Source organism: Talpa occidentalis, unplaced genomic scaffold (assembly GCF_014898055.3).
Source record: "Talpa occidentalis isolate TD23 unplaced genomic scaffold, MPIMG_talOcc4v2.1 talOcc4.10, whole genome shotgun sequence".
In the NCBI taxonomy this organism is placed as follows: domain Eukaryota; kingdom Metazoa; phylum Chordata; class Mammalia; order Eulipotyphla; family Talpidae; genus Talpa; species Talpa occidentalis.
The window spans coordinates 70,298,788-70,325,187 of record NW_023600993.1 but is presented as its reverse complement, the minus strand read 5'-3'; the positions used below and the strand labels follow the sequence as shown (position 1 = coordinate 70,325,187).

At 42.7% G+C, this 26,400-nt stretch overlaps 1 protein-coding gene and 1 pseudogene across 10 annotated transcripts in view; both read left to right on the top strand.

Moving 5' to 3' along the window:
* Positions 1 to 26,400, top strand: part of RIN2 (Ras and Rab interactor 2) — a 219,442-nt gene that overhangs the window by 113,550 nt on the left and 79,492 nt on the right. The window contains exon 2 of one of the 10 annotated variants that reach the window (XM_037494017.2): positions 1,424 to 1,490. The exons of 8 other annotated variants lie outside the window; for them this stretch is intronic. The gene's annotated coding sequence lies outside the window, so the exon portion shown is untranslated. One more of the 10 variants, XM_054696024.1, reaches the window with a different exon arrangement.
* On the top strand, positions 23,619 to 24,428 carry LOC119232122 (elongin-C-like; annotated as a pseudogene).

Here is a 26,400-nt window from a genome sequence, read left to right as displayed (position 1 = left end):
TGGCTCTTGGAAGTGACTCAGATAAGTTGCAGGACATGAAGGTCCTTGATGATACACAGTGTCTGAGCATTCTGGAATAATTGAGAATACTCCATGCTCATTGTTCATGTGGAAGCACATCTTGGAAGCTCTGGACACAGAAATTTGGTACTGGATAAAACAGTTTCCACAACCCTTCCCAGCACTAGTTTTCTTTAACCACCTGTGAAAAATAGAAGCTTTCTCCTCCACAAGTGCTCTGTGAAAAATCATGGGGCAGGTGGGAGATGCCCCTGGAAAGTTAGCCACAATTATCTGCACCTCTATAGTAAAAGTAAACACCATTGTTATCACATTTGGAGGGGTTGTTGTATGAAAGAGATTGTAAGAAAGAGATTGTAAGAAAGAGCAATCAAGCCTGGAAAGTTCTAGGTGGTCTGCACTTGGGCAGAGAATTCCTTTCCTTTCCTGAATTTCACAGCTACCCTCAAACCCCCAACCCATCTGGGCAGCCTGTGCTGACAAATCCTCCTCAAGTCTCCAACATCTGCACCCTTTTTTCCTTTCCTACATCTGTCTCCCTATTAGGGTTCTCACTCTGTCCTTTCTGGGCATCATGGGTGATGCTTATAATCCATTTGCAGCACCACCACTGGAATGTGTGTGTGTTCTCTTCAAACCATTCCCTCCATCCATGTCACCTCCTGCTGACTCTGATCAACACTCTTCACCTTAACATTTGAGGGTGTTCAGGCTTCTCCCCAACTCTTCCTGCACTGGCCCTGCATCACCGTGGGGCTGCTCCTCTGGCCCAAATCTACCAATGCCAGACTCCTCCCTCAGCCTCCACCTCTCCCCATCAAGCTGGCATAGACCCACTTTATCCACTGACCATGGGGCTCCTATGGACTGAACTATCTTTACTTTTGTCTGAACATAAATTATGGTAGATATGTTACCTGTGAAGGCCTAGCTGTGGCCCCAATATAGTGCAGAAACTTCAATTCATAATTCATAACTGTCCTGAGGGACTTATTCTGTTTTTTTGTTGGATGGTGCCAGAAGATGACCCCTGTGAATTACCCACTTAGCAATTCCAATTTCTTCCAGGAATGCCTGTGCTAGTCTGTTCTCACCAACCTACAAAGTAGGTTGAGCTCCCTCCTCCTGAGTAGTTTCTTCCTACCCCCCCTTTGCCTCAGAACTGTTTGACAAGGAACAGTTTGTCTTCACTGACCAGGAAGAAATTGTCTTTGACTACAGGGATCCTGCTTTCTTGTGCCTCCAAACTGATTTTTCTGTGGGGAGGTGCCCCTAGCTGGGGCTCACGAACCAAGTGGGGTCATTGAAGGACCCAGCACAGCAGTGGAGATTCCGTACGAGAAACCCTCATTTGGCCATTTTGTGCAGTTTGGATAACAGGTGCATCATGTTTGTCTTTCAGAAAAGAAAGGTTGTGATTATGATTCAGAGAAGCCTAGAGGGGCTCTTTGGCACCCTGAAGACTACAGGTACAACTAGCTTTGAAGAAATGAAATTTCTAAAAAATCAGACTCTTCAAAGTAGGTAAACCAGGGTTGATACCTCACTTTAACCCTACTGAGTGCCTTAACTATCAGTTTCTTCTCAGTGTTTGAAAACTTATTTTCAGAAAATCCTGTCTGGAGATAATTTTTTTTAAAGATTTATTTATTTATGCATACAAGAGCTAGGGTACAGGCCAGAGTTGCCGGTGGGGGTGGGGGGTGGGGCGGTGAGAGGATTCACCAGAGACAGAATGGGGAACAGAACAGGGAGATATGTTGAAGTACACTGCTGAGGGGAGCAGCGGGCGAGACAGAAGAGGTCTGCTGCGCCATGTGGGTAGCTCCTTGGCTGGCCAGGGATTGAACTCGTGCTGCAGAGGCTGTGGATTGCTTCTTAGTGTGGTGCTTAACTAACCCCTTGTGCCACCAGGGAGGCCCTGGAGATAAATTTTTTTTTTTTTTAAATTTTTATTTTTTATAGAGGCATGTTTTTATTTATTTATTTGTTTGTTTGTTTTGTTTATACATGCACTGGGTATAGTCAGAAGCGCAGGAGGGTGAGAGAATTCACCAGAGCCAGAGCGGGGAGCAGAGCAGGCAGAAGGACCGAAGTACACTGCTGAGGGGAGCAGCGGGCGGCAGGAGAGGCCTGCGCGCCATGTGGGACCCTCCTCTGGTGGCTGGGGAGCAGCCGGGGATCGAACCGGCGCCGCCGAGGCCGCGGGCAGCTTCGCAACCCAGCGCTCAACCGCTGTGCCACCGGGGAGGCCCTGGAGATAAATTTTTAATCAACTAGAATTGACACAGCTGCACATCTTGGCCTGGGTGATTCTTGGCTCTTGAGTTTTCAAACCATTCTTTGTGCGGAGATTCATGTCTCCACATGCACAGCCCGGCACAACGACTCACTGTTGTGTAACAGGGGACGAGATGGCAGGGGACTGAAAAATAATGGGTGGAACCAAAATCCCATCTTAGTCAATAATTTCATTGAACAAATCCTTCTATGGATCTTTGGATACTTAAAAGCCAGAGAAACGAGTGTTGCTGTCCTTGATCTCCCAGAAGGCCTCCTGGATCTTGAATAGATGTTAAGCCGCATGCCAAGCATCCAGAGAGGCACCATGCTCTGGTCTGTGATCAGGAAAGGAATAAGCATCCTCAGGGGAAACAAAAGAGCAACTAGAGATTTGGTCAGAGCAATTGACATCTTGATAATTATTAATGATAATATTGCAGAGCATACCTGAACGTCAGTATTTGGTTGTATCCTTTGTCTCCCAGAAGTAAATTCTTCATAAACACCTGTACCTAGAGAGGCCTTAGAGTGGTGCTTTCCCGTAGAAATACATAATAAGCCACAGATAGCATTTTAAATATACTAGTAGTCACATTTAAAAAAAGTAAAACTGGGGGCCTCCCTGGTGCTGCAAGGGGTTAAGATGCAGCACTATGAAGCTATCTGCAGCCACTACAGCACAGCAGACCTCTCCTGACTCACCCACTGCTTCCCTCAGCAGTGTATTTCAGTGGATCTGCCTGCTCTGCTCCCCACTCTGTCTCTGGTGAATCCTCTCACCCCCATATCTCTGGCCTGCACCCGGCTCATGTAAGCATAAATAAATAAATCTTTAAAAAAATTAAAAAGTAAAACTGATCTTAATAACACATTTAATTTACCCTAGTATATATAAAATACTATTGTGCCAACATAAAATCAATGTAAGAGTAATCAGATATTTTACCTTTTGGCAGGGGATACTGGTCTTTGAAATTCAGTGTGTTTTACACCAAGCATGTCTTAATTCAGATTAATTACATTTCATGTGCTCAGTAGCCACAGGTAGCTGGTGGCTGCTATATTGTTGTATTTTATCTAATGTAAACACAGTCCTTTTACAGATGGGGAAACTGAGGCCCAAGGAGATTGGAGTGCCAGAGCTGGTTAGTCTAGCCTAGGGATGGAACTTGGACCTAACCTGACTTTGTCCTTTGGCACCCCACTCTGTGTGGCCTTCCCGAGGGTTCTGTTCAGATCACTTTCTATCTTTCCAGTGAGTTCTCCCAGGAAACTCCATCTGGAGAGGTCATGAGGATAGTCATTCTCTGGAGGGGCTGTTGGCTTTATTTGGACATACACGCATGTCTCATCTCTCACCATCTACTTCTTAGGCCTGCAAGATAGAACCCCTCAGGATGTGACTTTCTAGGAATGCCATGAACTTCAACTTTGGATAATAGTTTTTGTTTGTGTTCCCAAAAAGTAATGAATTGCATGGTTTCTAAGGTAGTTTTCCCAGCACATTTTGACCAACCATTTCTAACACTAGATGTTGTTTATTGGGCCTTAGCACATTCTTATTTGCTTCAAGGAACTTTGTCTTTTTTAAAATTGGGGTAAAATAAACTCCCCTGGCTCCCTTCAACCACATATTAGCTCGGCTTAATTGAATCTCTAACTTTTTATAATTAGGAGGATGCCCAGGAAGAAGATGTAGGTTTGAAGAACAGTTGTGTCAATGTATAATTTTCAAAAAGTTAAAACATGACTCTCATATAATATCAGTGAACATCTGTCAAAGCTTTATTCCAAACATAGAAAACCAGTGCAATACTGACTTAAAGGATACTTTACCAAATAAGGCATTTGTAGTTGATTTAGAAAGGCATTCCATAAAAAGTATGCTGAGCTAAAATCAAAACTGGGGCCTCCCTGGTGGTGCAAGGGGTTAAGCACAGAACTATGAAGCTATCTGCAGCCTCTGCAGCATGTGTTCAATCCCTGGCCAGCCAAGGAGCTACCCACATGGCGCAGCAGACCTCTCCTGCCTCACCTGCTGCTCCCTTCAGCAGTGTATTTCAGTCAGTCTGCCTGTTCTGCTCCCCGCTCTGTCTCTGGTGAATCCTCTCACCCCCCATACCTCTGGCCTGTACCCCAGTTCTTGTGTGCATAAAGAAAGAAATCTTTTTTAAAAAAACTGTTAACATCTTATAAGGCAATAAATCTGTAACTTTTGCAGTAATTTTTTTCTCTGGAAATCTTCAAGCTGCAATGGGAATTCACAGTGAGCCCTTTATTAATACCAAATAGCAGTGTCCAACATAGATACATTCTCCTTGATAATTAAATAATCTTTAGGTGACCTTATTAAACAATCCTCCAATGTAGTAATGAAAGGACACACTTAAAAACAAAAAGGCTCTTCCACCTGGAAATTTTTTAACTTTCTAGTAAACAACTCTGGGGTGAAAGAGAAAATATATAGTGGAATTGCAGAATTTCTAAAAAATAATGGTAAGCATGGTAATCAAAACACTATCTTGTCAGTATCAATGGCATACATTTAAAGCAGCAATCAGAGGAAAACTTATAGAGCTAAATACTTGATGAGAAAGATATGCACTAGGGCCTCCCTGATGGTGCAGGGGTTAAAGACAGCTCTATCAAGCTGTCACCAGCCACTGCAGCACTAGTTTGATCTCCAGTAGGCCAGGGAGCTGACCCACATGGCACAGCAGACCCCTCCTGTCTAGCTCATTATTTCCCCCAACAGTGTATTTCAGCAATCTTCATGTTCTGCTCCCCGCTCTGTCTCTAGTAAATCCTCTCACCCCTGTACCTCTGGCTTACACCCCAGTTCTTGTATACATAAATAAATAAATCTTTACAAAAAAGAAAAGATGGGCCTTCCTGGTGGTGCAGGCGGTTGAGCGCTGCACGGTGAAGCTGTCCGCAGCCTCTGCAGCGCGGGTTCAATCCCGGCTAGCCGGCCAGAATCCCACATGGCAGAGCAGACCTCTCCTGTCTCGCCCACTGCTCCCCTCAGCAGTGTGTTTCATCAGTCTGCCTGTTCCACTCCCCGCTCTTTCTCTGGTGAATCCTCTCACCCTCCTGCGCATCTGGACTGTACCCCTGTTCTTGTATAAATAAATCAATCTTTTTTTTTTTTTTTAAAAAAAGAAAAGATATGCACTAATATCTGGGCTCTTTTCCACAATATAAAATCCTTATGATGATGTTTTGGATATTGCTCTGATACCTAAACTCAGATGTCAAAGGCTGACAAAGTCTCTGTATGTGTGGATGTTACCACCAGTTCTGTAGGACTGAGGTGAAATGGATGGAAGTTATTTCCCAGGATAATATTCTTTCAAATACTTTTATGTGTTAAGCAGAAAATCCCTTTCAGTAAAAATTTAAGACTGTATTATCTATTGCTGTGTCACTAATTGCCTCAGACCTTACTGATTTGAAACAACTAACATTATACCTCACAGTTTCTATAGATCAGAAATCTGAGGCAGTTCAACTCAGTGCCTCCAGCGGAAAGTTCCTATGAGATTTCAGGCAAGTTGTTGGCCGGGCTATATTCTGATCAAAAGCTTAATTCAGGGCCTCCCTGGTGGTGCAGGTGGTTGAGCGCAGTGCTGTAGAGCTGTCTGCAGCCTCTGCAGTGCCGGTTCGATCCCCGCCAGCCTTGGAGCAACCCGTGTGGCGAGCAGACCTCTCCTGTCTCTCCTGCTGCTCCCCTCAGCAGTGTATTTCATCAGTCTGCCTGTTCTGTTCCCCACTCTGTCTCTGGTGAATCCTCTCACCCTCCTGCACATCTGGCCTGTACCCTGGTTCTTATATAAATAAAATAAATCCTTAAAAAAAAAAAAAAAAGCTTGATTCAAAACTCATTTGGGCCTTACCTTTTTGGGGCTGGTTTCAGGAAACGGCAGCTGACTTCCCCAAGTCTATACAGTGGAGAAGAGAGAAGAAAAGTCAATTTGTTAATAACCTAATCTTGAAGTGAATCTCCATCACTTCTACCATATTCTGATTATTAGAAGCCAGTCAAGAAGTCCAACCCTCACTTAAGGAGATAGTGCTCAAAGGTATAAATACCAAGACTTTGCATTCTCCAGGCAGAAGGGGCAGGGAAGCATTTTGGAGACCAAAACATAGAAAAACTGTTTAGTCACAAACTGAAATAGCCACAGAACCAAACTGACTGATATGAGTGAAATGAATAAATGGGCATTGTGTCAGACAGGAAGTTTTGGTGGGAACTGTAAACAAATGAAGGGTCCAAACCTCTTCTCAAGCTGCTAACTCAGTTCAATCCCGCTGTTGTCACCCAGGAATAAATGTGGGTATTCTGATGTATTTTAGAAGAGGCCAGAAATTTGGATTTTTATGTAAGCTAATTACAAAGCCCCATGAGAATAAAAGAAAATGCTTGTGAGGCTGCCTCTTGCCTGTTTGCTATCAGTTTGAACTTCTACTTCATTGATTTGGGAGAGGGAACCAGCTGTGTGGAAAGTCCAGTGTTCTAATTCTGCCACCCTCTTCTGAGGTTCTGGGATATCAGTTGGGGATACCCAAGCTCCTGTTTCACTGAGAGGCCTCATTTTCAGTAGTGACAGAGTCTGTGAGTTTCACCCAAGCCCTTGAAGACAAAGGCTCAACCGTGATGGACTGAGGGAAAGGTAGGGCAACAGGCAGCAAGTTTCCATAGGTCCTAAGAAAGGTGCCTGGGACAGTCCAAGCTCACCAGAGTACATAGGGACTTAAATTTGCAGCAACTTCTCCCTTTTTAGGAATAGCTGCTCACGTTTAGCTAACAGAGTAACTAGAGCCCACTGTCCCAGATGGAAAGATGTCGAGAGAGAAACTAGTGTGGGATTCAGTGCCTTCTCACTGCTTTGTCTTGCCTTCAAAAATGGAGGCTGGCCTTCCCAAAAATATCTCCTCCACTTTCCTGTAATTCCAACTAAGATTCATTTTGAATAGTAAAGTAGCACTTACCAGGAGAATGTCCAAAGTTACAATAAGTCATTCATAACTTAGTATAATCTATGGCTTTCTGACTGATTAGCTGAGATCAAGCCTAGGTAAAAATTTTGAGTTCATGTGTGTTGAGGAGGAAGGAATGAAGAAAGGTAAATTGTGTCTCTTAAGGGGAAGGACAAGATTCAGGGACCCATTGTTGATGGGTACCAGCCATACTAAGTAAAGAGGGTGTCAAGAAGTAACAGGTGAATGGGCCTCCCTGGTGGCACAAGGGGTTAAGCACCGCACTAAGAAGCAGTCCGCAGCCTCTGCAGCACGAGTTCCATCCCCGGCTGGCCAGGGAGAAACCCACATGGCAAGGCAGACCTCTCCTGTCTCGCCTGCTGCTCCCTTCAGCAGTGTATTTCAGTCGGTCTGCCTGTTCTGTTCCCCACTCTGTCTCTGGTGGATCCTCTCTCCCCCCACATCTCTGGCCTGTACCCCAGCTCTTAGATAAATAAATAAATAAATAAATAAATAAATAAATAAATAAATAAATCTTTTAAAAAAGAAGTAACAGGTGCGACTGTCCCTTTTCTGGATAGCCTCAAGACACCAGGGCCCTTAACCTTCAGGTCATGTGGGATGGGCCTTCCATTTGGGATGCATCTTCTTTCACCAGAGAGAAAACTGTTTGTATCCTCACAATACTCTGACAGCAAATATGTGGGCTTTTCTTCCACCAACCAATTCTCTGTGGACAGCTGCTCGGTGTATCCTACAATTTAATTCAATTTTTACACTACCAAAGTCAACACAGATCCCACAGGCTAAGGGCTAAGTCCCATAAGATACCCTCCTACTCCAGGTGCCAATCACAGTAGTAGATCCTCAGGTTATCCAAACTTCTTTGAACTTGGCTTAAATCAGAGGTTCCCCCAGACCTTCCTCAGGGCTATCACACCTCATAGAATACTTCATGTTACCAATATATTATAAAAGATATTATACAGGATACAGATGAAGAGGATGAAATCTGGAAGAATCTCGAGCACAGGAATTTCTATTCCCATGGAATTTAGTGTGCACTCTCTTGGCTCTACCAACCTGAAACTCTCCAAACTTTTTATGGAGGATCCATTCTGAAGGCATGATTAATTATATTGCGGGCCTTTGGTCATTAAGTCAATCCCCAGTGCCTGGTTTCTCCCCTGTGGTGGGGTGGGAATGAGGCTGAGATATCCAACCCTCCAATCACCTTTGGCAACCTGATCTCCATCTCGAAGCTTTCTAGGGGCTTCCAACCACCAGCCACCCCTTAACATAATCTTTGAAAGAGGTGTGCAGTAAATAACAAAAGACATTCCTATCTCCTCTCTCACTCAGCAAATTCCAAGGGCTTTAGGAGCTGTGTCAGGAACCTGTGACACTACCATTTGTGTCATGCATGACCACAGTCTCTGCATTTCTGTGCTTATTAGAAAGTAATTGATACTTGAAATATAGTCTCAGCATTGGCACTGCCAGAGCTTGTTAGCAAAGCAATCTCCATCAGTGGTTCTAAATTGTGGTGCCATCTATGAGCATCAACATCACCTTGGAATTTGTAAGAAATGCAGATACTTGGATTGCACCCCAGACCTAGCAAGTCAGACACTCTGGGAGGGGGGTGGTTAGTGTTCTGTCTCAACAAACCCAATCAGTTCAAGTTTGAGAACTGCTGCTCTCTATTCTATAAAGATCTTCCTTGACTTTTGATAGGGTTATGCTCCATGTATCTATTGTAACTTGAAAATATCCTAAGTCAAAAATGCATTTAATATTTTTGGGCATTTGGGTTGTTTCCATAGCTTACCTATTGTAAATAGTGCTGCAATAAACATAGGGGTGCAGGTGTCCTGTTGAGTTAATGTTTTTGTGTCCTTTGGGTAAATACCTAGGAGTGGGCTTGCTGGACTGGATCAAGAAGATGTGGTATAGATACACAATGGAATATTACTCAGCAATCAAAAAAGATAAACTTATGCCATTTGCAGCAACAGGGATGAAGCTGGAAAGGATCATATTCAGTGAAATAAGCCAGAAAGAAAAAGAAAAATACTGGATTGTCTTACTGATAGCATGAATTTAGAAAACTTAAATAAGGGTTCAGGAAAAAGACTAATTATAATAAAGTGAGAATCAAAATCAACAGGCAACTACAAATCAGAGACAGGGAGGGGGAGAAGGGAATAGGATCAAAACAAGGGGGGTGGGAATTGTATGGGGACTATAACCAAGATGAAAATGCATACATTGTGTAAAAATGAAAAATTATGTAAAAATATATATTTAATATGAATATAAATTAAATATAAATATTTAATATTCAATATAAAAATTTAAAAACAAAAGTAAAAATAAATAAAATTAAGTTTTGCCTCATTAAAAAAATGCATTTAATATACCTAACCAAGGAACATCATAACTGAACCTAGCCTAGTTTAAATGTGTTCAGAACACTTACTTTAGCCTACAGTAGGGCAACATTTTTTTTTAGCACAAAGCCTATTTGATTTGTGTAGAATATCTTATGTAATTTATGACTACTGTACCGAAAGTGAAAAACAGAATGGTAATTTACGCTCATGAACACAGGACAGACTAGAAGCTGTGGCAATCACAAAGAGTATCACACAGAAGCATATCACTTGCCTGAGAAAGGTCGACATTTTTAATCCAAAGGTCAGTTTCTACTGAATGCATATTGTTTTTTTGCATCATTGTAAAGTCAAAGTAACTGTCGGTCAAGGCAGCGTAAGTTTTGCATGGTATGTATTTGAATGTCTCAACAGAATGATGCAAAGCATGAATATGCATGTTGTAGACCTCATTTTATGCCCCTGTCTGGAAAATGGAGTAAGATCACACTCTCACTTCAGTTAGTGCCAACTGAGTACATAGATAATTTCAGTCTCTCTCTCTTTCTTTATAACTCTTTATAAAAGAGTTATACTTCCTGCTGATAAGGTGGTTTTCTGATTTCTTTCTCTTTTTTTAAAGATTTATTTTATTTATGCAAGAGCTAGGGTGTAGGCCAGAGGTGCAGGGAGTGAGAGGATTCACCAGAGACAGAGAGGGGAGCAGAACAGGTGAATTGACTGAAATACACTGCTGAAGGGAGCAGTAGGTGAGTCAGGAGAGGTCTGCTACACCATGTGGGTAGCTCCCTGGCTGGGAATTGAACACCTGCCACAGTGGCTGGTGATAGCTTGATAGTGCTGAGACTTTAACACCTGTGCTACCAGGGAGGCCTGGTCTTCTGATTTCTGTCTGCTTTTCCTCTGCATCCCCACATTTTATTTGCCCTGTCAAAAGCGGTTGCACACAGACACACCCTGAGAGACAGGGTGACTCAGCTGCCCCAAGCTCTGTAAAAGACAGAGGGCAAGAGCACCTGGAATGCCCCATAGAATCACTAGAAGTTTCACTGTGCTGAGATTCAGGGAGGAAGATTCCTCCCCAATCCAGTGACTGCTTGGAGGAAATGAACTCTTAAACTCTGCCACTGGACTACCTGCTATTAGACAAAGGCCCTGAGAACAAATGGAACATCATGTCCTTTGCTAAGTGCCTGGCATTTAGTCAAACACTAGGATTTTGCTGCCACTCCACATGTGCACCCCAGCCTTCCTCTTTATTTGGTTACTTTTTAAATTTATGTTTAATTTCACCAACACTCTTTCCAGGCACTGTTCTAAGCACTTTAAATACATTATATAATTCTTACACTATCATTTATTTTTTATTTATTTTCTTACATCATTGTTCTCTCTTCAGATGTAGTTCCCATAGTTCTCCAACCACCATAGCACCTTTGAACCTGCCCCTTGTACCCTTCCTTCCCCTCTTTTGACCGCTTCCTTACTTCTCCCCTCCCTTGCTCTTTGCCTTAAGTTTGCAGTCAGCTTGCGAGTTTTGACTTTTTTTCCGACCCTTTGTTCAACTTTCCTATGCTCCACCTAGAAGTGAAACCACTCGCTATTTTTGTTTTTCCTTCTGACTTGTTTCATTTAGCATAATCCCTTCCAGCTCTGTCCATGTTGCCAAGAATGGTGTGAGTTTATCCTTTTTGATTGCTGAGTAATATTCCATCGTGTATATGTACCACATCTTCTTGATCCAGTCATCTGTCTTGTGGCATTTAGATTGTTTCCATATCTTGGCTACTGTAAATAGTACTACAATAAACATAGGAGTGCTGGTTTCCTTTTGAATTAGTGTTTTCATATCCTTTGGGTAGATTCCTAGTAATGGAATTGCTGGATCATAAGGTAGATCCATTGTTAGTATTTTGAGAATCCTCCACACAGCTTTTCCAAACCAGCTTGACCAGTTTGCTTTCCCACCAGCAGAGTTCCCTTTTCTCCACATTCTCCCCAGCATTTGTTGTTTCCAGTTTGGTTTTTTTTTTTTTTTTTTTTTTTTTTTGTAATATGGGCCATTTTCACTGGTCTCACACTATCATTGTGGTCATTTTGAGATGAGGAAACTAAGACAGGGAGCAGTTACGAAACCTGCCCCAGGTCACACAATTTGTGGATTTGGTGGTGGCTCCATGGTGACTGTGCTGCATCTTAGAAGGGGTCTCATAGAGAAGAGACCTAGTACCCTCAGAGGCTTAGAATTCCTACTTTATGCCAGACCTCCTCCCACCACCACTGTCTGCATCATGGGACCGTGTCAGGTGCTTATCCATTGAGATGAAGCCTCTCTGCTCTCCCACTCCTAACACCACCTTCCTCTACTTGCCTCCATGGCTGTATGTTTCAGAAGTCAGCTTGTTCTTCTCACAGGCCCGTAGAAACACACCCTTCATCTGCAGCTTCCTTTATGAGGTACTGTGGAGCTGTCAATAAGAAAGACGCTAAAGGACCATAGATTAGGATTTGGGCTTGTGCTGGCTAATTCTAAGGAAAGAGGGTTGAAGATTTAGTAAATAAAAATACAGGCCTCTGCTGAATTTGAGTTTCAAATGTAAGTATATCCTGTGCAATATTTGGAGTATCCTTGAACTCAAAATGTATCCATGGTTTACCTAAAATTCAAATTTAACTGGGCATCTTGTATTTTGTCTGGGAACCCTAAAGAGTATGTGGGCATTATCAGGAAGTGCAGACAAGTCAATGATTGGGTAAGTAAATATTTTTTTTATCTAGAAGGTAGGAAGGGAAAAGGAGCCAGAGACACATCGGTGGAGAAGCAGCTGACATCCTCGTGTGTCGGAAGAGGGGCCTGTTTAGTCATTAGTCACTAGGTGTCCTGTGTCCTTTCTCATTTCAAATCTGGTCCCTGTGGTCTCTGGTGTGCCTTCTGTGAGCAGTCCTTCCGACCAGAAGGAGCATATCAGCTGTGTTTCTCACTCTGATTCTATGTCCAGATTCTGGCTTATTTCAGAGTCTTTTGAAATGATGATGTCTTGAAGATGCAGGTTACTCAGGCTTCTCTTTCAAGACAGCCAGTTCAGTCTAGGCCACTGGCTCTTTGGAAATACCAATATTTCTGGTTGTTACATCTTGGGTCGGGGTGGGGCTGGCTGGCTTCCTACAGTGCACAAACACCGTAGTTATTTGGCCCAAATTTCCATAGTGCTGAGGTTGACGAATCCTAGTCTGCAATGTAAATTGGAAATAACCCTTTTGAGTGTTTTCTTTCCTTTGTTTTTTTTAAAGATTTATTTATTTATTTATACAAGCACTGGGTACAGTCAGAAGCACGGGAGGGTGAGAGAATTCACCAGAGCCAGAGCAGGGAACAGAACAGGCAGATAGATGAAATACACTGTTGAGGGGAGCAGCGGGCAAGACAGGCGAGGTCTGCCGCACCATGTGGGATTCTCCCTGGCTGGCCGGGATCGAACCAGCACTGCAGATGCTGTGGGCAGCTTCGCAGCCCAGCGCTCAACCACTGCGCCACCAGGGGAGGCCCCATTTTGAGTGTTTTCTATCTCTGAGGCAGGCCTTCCAGAAGTAAGGGAAGTGAAAGCAAGAAAAGTAAATTTATGTATTTGCTCACATTTACTCAGTTTGTCTCACCTGGGACCTGCTTGGTACCTGGTCTTCAACAGGTACCTGGTGTCCAATAACGATGCTGAATGAATGAAAAATAAAATACGTTATCCATTTACTTATTCAGCCGGTATTGACTCAGCACCTACAGTGGCAGGGCCAGTTCGGGCACTGAGTGCAGTGATGGGAACAGCAATAGAGAAAACTGAATTTGAGGATGGAAGGAGGGGCAGGGTTGACTAGGAGGCCTGTTGGGGGAGGTGGTGTTTACGCTGAACTCTGCAGGAGAGAGAGAGAGACAAGGAGAAAAGCATTTCCAGGCACGAGGGAGCCACATGCAAACACCAGGAAGCAGCTCCCCAGTTGCTAAAAGAACAGGGTGACAAGTGTTATGGAGGTTGGGGGTGTAGACTTCCATAAAAGGAGCAGAAGAGGGTAGCAAAGGCTAGTCATGTGGCTACAGGAGGAGTTAGAACAGTTGGAAGCCATGAAGGGTTTTGAGGAGGGGCATGACGTGAGCCAACACATGTGCAAACCTCATAAAACTCACTTGGCATTAGCACTGTGTCTCTCATCCATCAACCAAGAAAACCAAAATTCAGTTCACCTCTTCACTGGATGCCCTCCGAGGACCAGAACCAGCCTCCACTAGGACAGCTTGCAGTTGGCTTGTATTCCTTCCAGTGGCTCCCTGCCAGTGTCCCCTTTCCGCTCTCTCTAAACCCCTTCCTGACTCGGGTCATCTCTGGTTCGTTCTTCTTGCCACCCCATCTTCCCGTCTTGTGTGTGTGTGTGTGTCCTCTTGACCTGTCTGGTGTCTTGAACTTTGTTTTCCTTCTCTGTGCCTTAGTCAGAATCTGCCTGTGCTTGGAAGGCAAGAGAAGGCAGAAGATTGCAAACTCTGATCATTTACTTGTTAATTTAAGTCTGTCCCATACTTTCTGAAATAACTGCTCTACCTGAAATACGTGGAGTGGCCTGGAGGAGAGCAAAGGAGACAATAACTTAGGACAAAGCAAATTGCCAGCCACCCAAATCCAGCCCTGGGGGGTCCTGTATTTGAAATTGGGACACAGCCACACCTGTTCATTTCTGTATTGCTTTCTGCTTTTTGACCCACAACTGCAGGACTAAGTTGCTATAAAAACTGTATTGCCCATAAGGCCAAAATATTTACTATCTGGTTCCCTATAGAAAAAGTTTTCTAACCTCTGATTTGGGAAATAATTGCATTTTGTTTTGAGTGTACATAGCAGTACTTCCAGTTTGCAAATGAACAAACATATGCCAGGCCTAGTAGTAAAAGTATGGTCTCTAAGGCTAAGGTCTGTTTTCTTTCCCAAACCACATGGTTTGTTAAAAACAACTAGAAGGAATATGCTAGAGGTCTTAACTTCAGATGCCGCCAGAGGCCAGATGAATATGTAAACCAGTGAAGACAATACACAGGAAAAAGTTGGTAAATGGAGCTGACATGTGAGCTCAGTATTGGGGGTAATAGGGAGTGGTGGAGACTGTAGCAAAATGAAGAGATTTTATCCCTTCTAATGATGGCAACACAACAACCTGGTGTTTCTAATTTTCAAAAAGCTGGAAACCTAGAAAGAAGAAGCCCAAGACAAGTTGGGCAAAACATAGTTGAGTGTATCCAGAGACCACTGGGGACCTCATATATATGACACACCTATTGGAATGGCAGTCAACACGTTGCTTGGGAAGGGCAAGGTCAATAACAAGGTGAGAGGGGACTCAAGACAATGCAGTAGGGAGCTGCCCTGGGTTCTTACCAGGAAAACTTTCATCCCAGTCATTAGCCGTGGCTTCTGTCAAACTTTCATCTGAATAGTGAGAACATTCTCACACTTCACTTATCTGCAAAGGGAAGGAAACGCCCAGGAAACAAAGAGGATACAAGATACAGGAAAAAAGAGGATAGGTTTTGGGAGAGCCTCAGGGTCTTAGATAAAATTGTATGTCTAGGGAACAGCCAGGGGGGTTTTCAGGGGTGCAAATATTTACCTTTTCAAATTCAATAAAGCCCAGTATAACTTTCAGTGCATCAAAGATATGTGCACCTTGCCTGGGGAAATACTGGTGGAAGGTCATGTATGTGAATCTGAGAACCCTGGCAGCTTCTGACCCCTGTTGCACCATTACTAACTACATGAGACAAACTCAGTCTTAGTTTCCTCATCTGTAAAATGGCATTAATAAAAGTCCTGTCCTATTGCACCAGGACCATGTGAAAATTCAGTAAGGCGATGGATGGTGCTTGTTGCAGAGGAGACCGCTGGTCAAGAGCTGGCTAATAAAATGTTCCCTTACCTTTCCTGTGACATGTGACTTGGGCTTCCTGAGATTTTCCCAAGATTAGGACAGCTTCAGTCTGTCCTCCACTATCAAGTCCACAGCACGATTGCTTCAAGGCTCGACAAAGCTGTTCCAGGAAGCATTCTGTTATGTTATTTACAAAGGAATTTTACAGTGATTTTGGACATCAAAGGGAGGACGGTAAAAAACCCTCTGGTAACTAGAACAATGTTGTGGAATGAATCTTTCCCTCTGAGCATGCAAGTAAGAGCTGAGCGCAATTCGAGTAACCCAAAGACATTATCATGTCTTACTAAGGTTTCAAGTTTAAAAGTTCAGAGCTGTTCAGAATCAAATCAGAGAGGCAGAAATTACTCCCAAGCAGAAGTTAGCACTCCCTCTTCCTATCATTTTGAGATATTTGTGGTCATTTGTTGAATATGGTAGTTGAAGGGGCTAGATGTAGGCGTCATGGGAGAAAATATACAGGGGTGCACCATGCCTGCCCCCCACAGGCCCCATAGGTAGTAGGAGCTGGCCTTGCAATCTACACTGTGTGACACCAGAGCTCAGCGGTAAGCTCTCTGGGTCACTCAGCAGGAGCCCTGGTGAAGGGGTGAAGCTGGGTGTGGTTGGCCAGGCCCGAGCCCTGTACAGGAAGAGGTGTATGTCTCTTGGCCAGGCTTCATATTTCCCAACAATAAGCATGTGAAGAGTGAGCTGGGAAGATGTGCTGGGAATCAGGGAAGTGGGCCCTGGCAGCCTGGGTTTTATTCTTGTGCATCGTTTTAATTTTTTTTCTTTTTGGAGGTAGAAGGAGCGGTTTCTATTAGAATTAATTTCAAATTTATAGAAGAGTTACAAGTATAGCACAAGGGATACTTTGCATTAAATGCTTTCGTGTATATATTTTTATAAAAGCTGCAAGAATACAGGGACCCCTATATTACTGAGTCCATATACACCACTTGTTTGCATTTTGCTTGACCATTCTCTCTCTCTCCATACACACAATTAATTACATAAATAGGTAAATATTTCTTAAATATGTAAATTTTGTCTCTATTTGTAAATAAATATGTAATATATTTTCTGAGTCATATGAAAATAGAGTGCTGACAGCATGTCCATTTAAATCCTGCAGTGTGTATTTCCTTGGAACAAGGACATTCTCTTACATAATGATAGTAAATGGTTGATATCAAAAAAGTACACATTGATACAACACTATGCTACAGCTTACAGTTCCTCTTTAAAGTCTGGCAATTGTACCCAGTATGTCCCTGTGCTATTTCTTTGGCCTTCACACTGGACCCAACCAGGCTTTCTGATGCATTAGGTATCATGATAATTTAGTCTCCAAAAGACACTGTTTTATTTGCTTTATTTTATTACATATTTAACTTTTGTATAGTATATTATACATATAAAAAGTGCCTATATCAGTATCCAGCTTGATAAATTTTCACCACATCAGCATTGTTGGCACTTGTCCTAAATGGCAGTTCTACATGATGTCAAAAAAATCAATTCCTTGGTTATCAGAATAAATGATTCCCATGACATGAGTCTAGTACATGTATGTACAGTCGGTCATGGCCTTGGGACTAGGTGATGTGGGATTATGGTAGCTTTGATGGAAAGACATGCAGGATTCCTTTTAATTCAGCTTCTCCTTCCTTGTCCTGCACTTTCCCATGGCCCTTTGCCCCTATTTCAGAATATCCACTCTGTGTCTTGAGATTGAATTAGGATGAACATTAAAACAGATGCCAAAACTCCATGTTTAACTCCAGGAATCTTCTCCAATCACTTAACAACTGGACCAGACCAAAGTCATCTGGCTTTTGTTTATGCCTTTCATCTGTTAATGACATTTGGGTTGCTTGTGTCTTTTAGCTGTTATAATGCTGCTATAAACACAGGTTGGCTTCTGTTTTTTGTTTTTTTGTTTTTTTTTAAAGATTTATTTTATTTATTTATACAAGCACTGGGCACAGTCAGAAGCGTGGGAGGGTGAGAGAATTCACCAGAGCAAGAGTGGGGAGCAGAGCAGGCAGAAGGACCGAAGTACACTGCTGAGGGGAGCAGCGGGTGGCAGGAGAGGTCTGCGGCCATGTGAGACCCTCCTCCAGTGGCCGGGGAGCAGCTGAGGAGCAGAGGCTGCAGCTTTGCAACCCAGCGCTCAACCGTTGCACCACCGGGGAGGCCCATTGGCTTCTGTTTTTAAAGAACATGTTCTAAGTTCTCTTTCCCTAAACCAGAATATTAAAACTTCTCTGATCAGAGGCACATCACCCGCAGGGCATGTTGTACGTGTGTGTTGTGGTAGTGCCTTCTTGGACTGAGGCTAAACATGAATCTCTTATGCAAAATGCCCTTCCCATGTTTCTGGCTGGGAAAGAGGAGTAGCTTTAGCAACAGTACAATCTTTTCAGCCATCAGAAGGACTTTACTGAGATGCCAAGGGGTTTAAGATGAGTAAATTATAGTTGTCTGTTACTGCCTTTACAACCTGTCAGCAGACATGTGTTTCCCAGTCACGCTGTAAGCCTTTTTCAGGACAAAGGACAATATCTTAGACCTCTTTTGTTGTCCATTTAGCCCAGTAACCTAAAGGTAGCAGGTCTCCAATAAATGCATTACAACTCATATTCCAGATTTACTTTTTTATCCATGCTATGCACTGATATCCTTGGTGTAGGTATTTTCCCAGCATCAGAAAGACTCTGCATCTACAGTAAGCAATTGTGCCTTTCTTATTTGCAAGAGGGAAGCTGAATTAACTTAGTGAATTTTAGCTTTAGAAACACAACTACAAGAGTTGACTTAATACATATTAGGCACCCACCCCCACCCAGGTGGATATACCTACATGCAGAGAATTGGTCTGATCCTCAGAGCTTTCCAGGCCACTAGATCTCTGTCCACATGTAAATGTCTATCAGTATAGGGCTCTCTTAGAAATGCAGATGCTCAGGCTCTATCTCAGACGTGGAAATCAGGACCTGCATTTGAACAAGACTCGTGTGAGACACAAATGGACATTCCAGTTTCAGAGACATTAGTCTGGTGGACATTATGTGTTATTCTTAATGATAAAAAGAAGGTTGCTATCAACGCTATTTTGTTTGTTATGAGAATAGTCCAAGGTACCCCTGTAAACCTATTACTTAGGAACACTAGCGAGGGATAAAGGCCCCAAAAGCTGGTAAAGGCACTTGGCTGCCTCAGTTGGAAGAGATAGTCTGAGAGCTCTTGCACTGAATTTATATGGAAAAGAAAAACATTGGCTGGGTTCTGCAGTAGCAGATTCAGAGAAGGATGTGAGTGCCAGTTGTGTGTTTGGCTGGTGATCCTAAGAAGTTCCCAGAGGTAAGTGAGACAGTCAAGGGACCAGTCCTGCAGGGACCGTGAGAGACTGTGAAGCAGTAAGAGTATTCCCTCCATAGGTGGGGAAGCTGGGTGTGGATGCACCAAGTCCCTTCCTGACTGGCTCATTCAGTCAGAGTATAAACAGGCCTTGGACAGAGACTTTCAGGTCCTTGCAGCCTAAGGAAGCAGTGACCTCTGGGGTTATGGGAATGGCACTCAGAGTACCTGCTCTGTGTATCCCATCTGAAATTCTGAGGCTGGGTACCTCAGTAGACTTCTGCATTAAAGCTCTAGTTCCTGATGAGGAACAAACCCTTACATGTTAGTAAATTTTGAAGCCTCAATGATTCATCCTGAATCTTCACAAGACCAAAAATGACCCAATCTCACATTTTTCTTAAAATCTAAATTCCTTTCTCATAATCTCCCTTTTTCCTCCCTAAATTAAATTTATGGTCTCAGAGGACATTGTCAACTTACAGAAAAATGTTTCCTGTCATATTGTGAAATAATTAATTTAAATCACTATATAAATTTAAGGCATACTATAAGCTGGTTTGATTTACATATGTTATGAAATGATTACACAATAGGTTCAACTAACTCTCATCTGTGTAGATAAGATTAAAAAAGAGAAAGAAAAAATTTTCCTTGTGTGAGAACTCGGGAGTTACTTTCTTAACAGCTTTCCTATATAGCGAAAAACAAAAACAAAACTTAACAGTCTATATCAAATTTTTCATTTTAATGTTGCAAACAGTAGTCATGCCTCCTTTCTAACCCCTTACTTCATTTCTACAGTAACTGTCTCTGGGGCCATCAGCATAGATTTGGGCCAGCATTTCTTTAGTAGTTTCTGCAAAACACTACTTCCCTGAAATGTTCCTCAACAAGGCGTACAAAGGGCAGATGGCTGTGGAATCCTGCACACTCCCCTGCCTTCCAGGAGACCCATACTGCACCCCAGTACCAAGGGTTTTGAGGGACTCCAGTGACCTTGTTTAATCAAATGTTTCACCCAGTCTCATCAGGTGTTTCCAGTATTATTGGAGCAATAAGTCTGTTTTTTAAATTCTTACTTGTTCACATCCTACACTGTCAGTATTGGGTGAAAACATTTGAGGAAGTGCTATTTTAAATACATACTGAACTCAGGGCCTCCCTGGTGGCGCAAGGGATTAAGCACAGCACTATGAAGTTATCGGCAGTCTCAACAGCACAAGTCGATCTCCGTGTTCAATCCCCAGTCAGGGAGCTATCCACATGGCACAGCAGACCTCTCCTGTCTTGCCTGCTGCTACCCTCAGCAGTGTATTTCAGTCAGTCTGCCTGTTCAGCTCCCCACTCTGTCTCTAGTGAATCCTCTTACCCTCCCGGCACTTCTGGCCTGTACCCCAGTTCTTGTGTGCATAAATAAATAAATCTTTTTAAAAAAATACATACTGAACTCAGTGCATTTGAGATCAGTAGGCTTTTGGAGGCAGTTTTGTAGAAGCGTTGGCACTCGAGAAAATAACAATGTGACATTTGCTTTTTTTAATTACAAATATAGCAAAAACTTCCTTATATATAACTGAAGATTTAGAATGAGAAATGACTTGGATTCCATATTGAAGTCAGCCCTTGACATGTAACTGAGTAGATTTGTCAAAAAAGTTAGACTGGGTGGATGATGTGCAACTCTGAATGGTAAGGCCTGGCCATCAGAGAGTGAGGGGGCCAGGGAATGGAAACACTGTTCAAAAAGTCAGCCATGTTATATGCAGAATCTTTTATTTCCGTTGTTTTATCAAAACCTGCACCAAAGACGTGACACATTGCTGACCCTTCTGTTTGGCCATTTAAGCACGGGTCTGCAGAGTATTACATTGCTGAACCCAGTAGCTCTGAAGAAAACCTGTCTAATTGCTATGCTGTTAACTCCAGACTCTATATGGATTCCACCTGTTGAATTATTCTTTCATTTTTGTTTTTCCAAAATGAAAATAGCCTTTTTTCTATGAAAAAAATTTACTGTAGAAAAATAAAGTGTAAAAAGGGAGAATTACCTATATGGCACCACCTCTAATTGCTCCACCAGGAATGAGCCCTGTGAGTATCTTAATGCTGATGCTTCCAGAATTTTGCTCTGTCTCTGAATTATATTACATAGTGGTCTTAAAGAATACCTACTGTTTCTGCAACTTTTTTTCCACTTAATATCACTATGCTGATATATTGACATATACTGAACATATCAATAAATTTGTAACAGAATCACTATATTAATAGCTATATAGTATCCCAATATGTTATTGTACAATACTTTATTAAACCAATCCATGCTGTGAGACATTTAGTCCTTTTTCCATAAATCACCATTATAAATAATGCTGCCAAGAACATTCTTTTATATATAAATTATTATTTCTTTGAATTAATCAATTACTGAATTCAGTAGTATTCACACTTAAACTCTGTGTATGTGTGTGGGGGGAGTGGGGGTTCAGATTGACTTTCAGAAATGACTCGCCAGTCATTTTGTCTTCCCAATGATTGTAGAAAGTCCAGCAAGGACAGCTGTTGAGTAGAAAGCTGGAGGTGGTAAAAGGGAAGTGAATGTGACTACAACATTCATGCCACTGCATTCCGGAAAAGCAAAGAAGGACAGCTGGGGATCACTTAAGAGTTTGAGTCAGAAGAGGCATTAGAAATTCATTGCTCTGTTTAACTCTTGAGGAAACTGAAGTCCAGAAGTTAAGCTACTGCAACACACACACACACACACACACACACACACCCCAATGGATAGCTATAAACCTCAGAGATCAATTTTTTTTAATTTATTTTATTTATATAAGAGCTGGGGTATAAGCCAGATGCATGGGAGGGTGAGAGGATTCACCAGAGACAGAGCAGGGAACAGAACAGGCAGACGACCGAAATATACTGCTGAGGGGAGCAGCAGGTGAGACAGAAGAGGTCTGCTCACCATGTGGGTTGCTCCGAGGCCAGTGGGGATCGAACTGGCACTGCAGAGGCTGTGGACAGCTTCATAGGGCTGCGTTCAACCGCCTGCGCCACCAGGGAGGCCCCCTCAGAGATCATTTTAATTGTAAAACATTCCCATACAAATTCATGTGTGCATCAAAGAGGGATTTAACTCTTAAGGAGAAAATCAGTAGGGTATGACAGCCAACTCCAAACAGCAAGAACTTGGAAAATAGTGGACAATGGAATCCCCTCTCAAACCATCTTTGACCTCTACTGTCAACCTTCCATTCTCTAACCTTGCAAGTTAAATATAAGTTTGATATTGACAATATTCAACAATATTTTGACTATTAAACACTGCAATTTTATACAGTTCAGCTTAAAACATGGCTAAACATGTACAGGATAATGAAACCAAAACCTTGGGGATTGTCTTTTTCTATTAAACTGTTATTGGCAATTTATCAATTTCCCACAAGTTAGCCTCTGACTTTACAGAGTCTGGGGATTAATCAAAAGACAAGTATAAGCAAAAGGACATCTCAGTGGCCCTTAGGTAGATCTGTTGGGCAGTGCCTAACTATAACTTTGAAAGGGAATTTTTGTTTTTGTTTCAAGTTCTGCATATTTGTCTTAGTTGTAGAAATAACTTTTTGTTGTGGGTGGACAAGGTTAAATTTAGTGGTGAACCTACTCAGTTTCTCTTGGCCTCGGTGTTCCTCTGAATGCTTAAAGACTGCAATGGCACCACACTAAAGATTCAGCTTTCCCTTTGAAATGGACCTCTGGGGTCAAGCTTCGCAGGGACTGGGGCAGAGGTGCCTGTTCACTGTGTGGGATTCTGTGCTTGCCAGGTTTCCAGCCCTGGTGATGGCAGACTGCCTCTGCAAGCCCTGTCCCACATGGAGAGGGCACCAAGTAGAGTCCAGGAGGCTGAAAAGTAAAACAAGCCACTAAAATTTGACCAGCTTAGATCATGTCTGTTCAACCTGAACTCCATGAAGACATAGATCAGTGCACTTCAGTTCTAAGATGCAAGGATTTTCAATCGTTATCACTCTGAAATCATTTCTAGCCTGTTGTCTATTGTGTGTTAGAACTATAACTGGTGACTTTTTCCCTGGGTGGTAAATACGAGTGTTTCTTACATTCAATAGTATCTTAAATTTGACAGAGCACATTGTGTTTTTTGTTTGTCCTATTGTAGACCTACAGCCTGATGCTTAATAAGTACTCTATAAATATTTCTTTAAAATATAAAGAAAAAAAATGTAAAATCAAGCAACACAAATGCTCAAACTAATGAGGATGGTAAAAATCATCAGTGCTGACACTTAGAAAGAACTTTGTTCTTCATGGTGCTTTTATCTTTTAGCTTGTTACTTAACCTTAAAGCCCAAAGCTATGAGCAGTTATATGGTGACATCCATGATTTCTGAGGTCGTTGAAGAATCTAAAACAATAATTGACCTCAGCTCACTGACAAAATAAATCAGGATCTCAATAGAATGACTGTTTTAAAACATAGCCACACAAGTTCTTCCATATTTTATATATTTCATATATGTATCCTTTAAAAATTATTTTAATTTTTTCCAAGGATACACTAAATTGAAAATTATAACTGTTTGTTGTGCAGGATCATTTGAATATAGTTAAAAGTAGAAAAAAAACAACTTCGTGAAGTTTCTAGAAGTTACACTGAACCAATGGACTGCATGGTCCTACCAGCTCATCAAAGCTGCTGGTATTTGGTGTTGAAGGTCTGGCAAGGTAGACCAGCTTAGGTCTCTTATATGTCAGTGGAAGCAGTTTACAATTTAGTCCTTAGGAGGACTCTGTTAGAAAACCAATGGCTTCTGTTCAATGAGAACCTAACCATGGATCAAAAGAGAGTTGCTATAATCTGTCACCATGTCACCAGGAAATCACTAAAGTTCTATGAAAGCGAAGTAGAATTTCCTAAGAACATAATGGATGGAGAGGAGAAAAATCTATGGTGACTGTGAAGTCTCTGATGCTATTCAATATGTCAAGTTGTTATCAACTAATGACTATTAACTTATTCTAAAAAAAAGAGAACATGCCCTAACATGAGGAACAATAAAAGCCACGTTGAGTGGCCCAGGTCAGTTTGCTGAGAAGGAAACCAATGAAGTCCATTTTATAGCGATAGCTTCACTTGTGCTAGCCAAAGTGTACATGTATTTTACCTATGAGTTCACTACATTGACAGCTCCCGTGAGATTCCTAAATCCCCATTTCTTCCTAAAACTGTGCTAGAACTGCTGATGACTGTGAACTTCCTAGATTGTTAAATAAAATAAGTTACAATAAACTTGATTTTTTTTCAGTATTTAATACCTGTAGTTTGGTTAGTAATTTTTTCATATATAGCATGCTGTCTTGCAAAGCAGATTGTCCTCTCTTCTTCGGTGTAGCAATAAGTGTTGAAAATTGTTTTCTACATCAAGAAATTAAGGACATTTTTATAACTGGTATTTTTTGTGTGTTTTTGAAAGTTTTATTTATTTATGCATACAAGAACTGGGGTACAGGCCAGTGAAGCGGGGGACGAGAGGATTCACTAGAGACGGAGTGGGGACCAGAACAGGCAGACTGACTGAAATACACTGCTGAGGGGAGCAGCGGGTGAGACAGGAGAGGTCTGCTGCACCACATGGGTAGCTTCATGACCGGGGATCGAACTCATGCTGCAGAGGCTGCGAATAGCTTTAGAGTGCTGTGCTTAACCCCCATGAGAGGCCCCCATAACTGGTATTTTTGAATGGTGAATAATTGAAAAGTCTTTTTAGTGGTGGCCGTGTTGACAGGCTACTTCCTTGTCACGTGCAGCCAAGGCTGTGATGGACTAGTTGGAGTCCCTTCATGTCCTGATTTACCCCCAGAGTAGAGGGAAAATGAAAAGGGAAGTTACCAAGAGGAAGGCAGGAGGGGAGAATATTCATTCATTCAACAAATATGTGTGTCAGGAACTGTCCTGAGCCCAGAGGATGCAATAGCAACCAAAGAAGACACACTATCTTTGTTTTGTGGAATTTACATCCAGGTGGGGGGCTTTTGGGAGAGCTTCTAGCCCCACGAATAGACCCCGAAGTAGGATTTTAACTTCAGATGGTGAAAGAGAGGGGTCAAGCAGGAAGATTGCAGGGCATCCTAGATCAGGTTCCTCAGACACAGACCCAGAGCTCAAGATTTTCATGAAAGTGACTGTAGGGGCAGTAAGGACACTGAGCAGGTTTTTTGTGATGCAGTAGACCCGGTAAAGGAGGAGTCAGAGTCCTCAGTGTCTTTTTTTTTTTTTTTTTTGTGGGACCCTCGCCGGAGGCTGGGGAATGAACCAGCACTTCAGAGGCTGCGGGTAGCCTCGCAGCCCAGCGCTCAACCACGGCGCCATCAGGGGAGGCCCGTCCTCAGTGGCTTTTGCAGGTTTTTTATTTAGATTTACCAGGCACATGGCAGGCAGGGGTGCTGGGGGGCCAGGAGGCTGGCAGTCCTCCCAGCCCCCAGTAAATCCTCACTCCATCTGGGCCCTCTGGCGTTCTCTCTGCTTCTCTCGGCTTCCATTAGTTTTTGGCTTCTGCTGGCGTCCCCGTGACACCGCCCTTATAAACTCAGTCTCTCAGCCCAGGTGAATCCCATCTACATATGCCCACACCCTACTCCAGGTGCCCGCCATCAGGCATGCATTCAGGACCACAGAGTTCTGTCATCCATCCTAATGGCGGGAGGGCAGAAAAGCCTGATACTTTTTACCTGACCCTACAGTGGCTTATCAGGAAGTATTCCAAGAAAACCCATAGTTGGGTGGGGCAGAGAAGGAAGTCAGCCAAGGTTCTGGTTTTGAGCAAAGTGTCTGTAAGATAACTTGGGCTCCACCTTAAAGGAAGCTTGGGGGCAGCGTGGAGCTCACTTCACTGAGGTCTCAACTAGCAGTGAAGGAGCTGGTATTTTTATACCCCAGCACATTGTCCTTGTTTGAGGACTCTGGGGGTCCTTCTGAGTCTCTGTGTGACAGGAAAAAGTAGGTTCTGGCTACTAGAATGCCATCCTCTTAAAAGGACCCTGGGGTTAGCACCAGGTTCCCTTCACCTGACCACTATCAGGAGGCCCCCTTTGGAGGAAGCATTGGTTTCAGAGGAGATCACTGCACAGCCTGACGTCTGCAGGTGTTTCAGATCTGAGGAAGGCCCAAGAGGCTAAAAACTACCAAAACCTGGTCTATCAGTACAAGGAGTTACCTGGTCCTGAATCTTCTGTGACTCCCCTAATTGCGAACAATTCTATCCACTGTAACTGCAGAAAGTCCTCACTTAATGTTGTGGATGGACTTCTTGGAAGCTGAGACTTTAAATGAAACAAGTTTACTGAAATCAATTTTACCATAGGCTAATTGATATAGAAAGGAGTA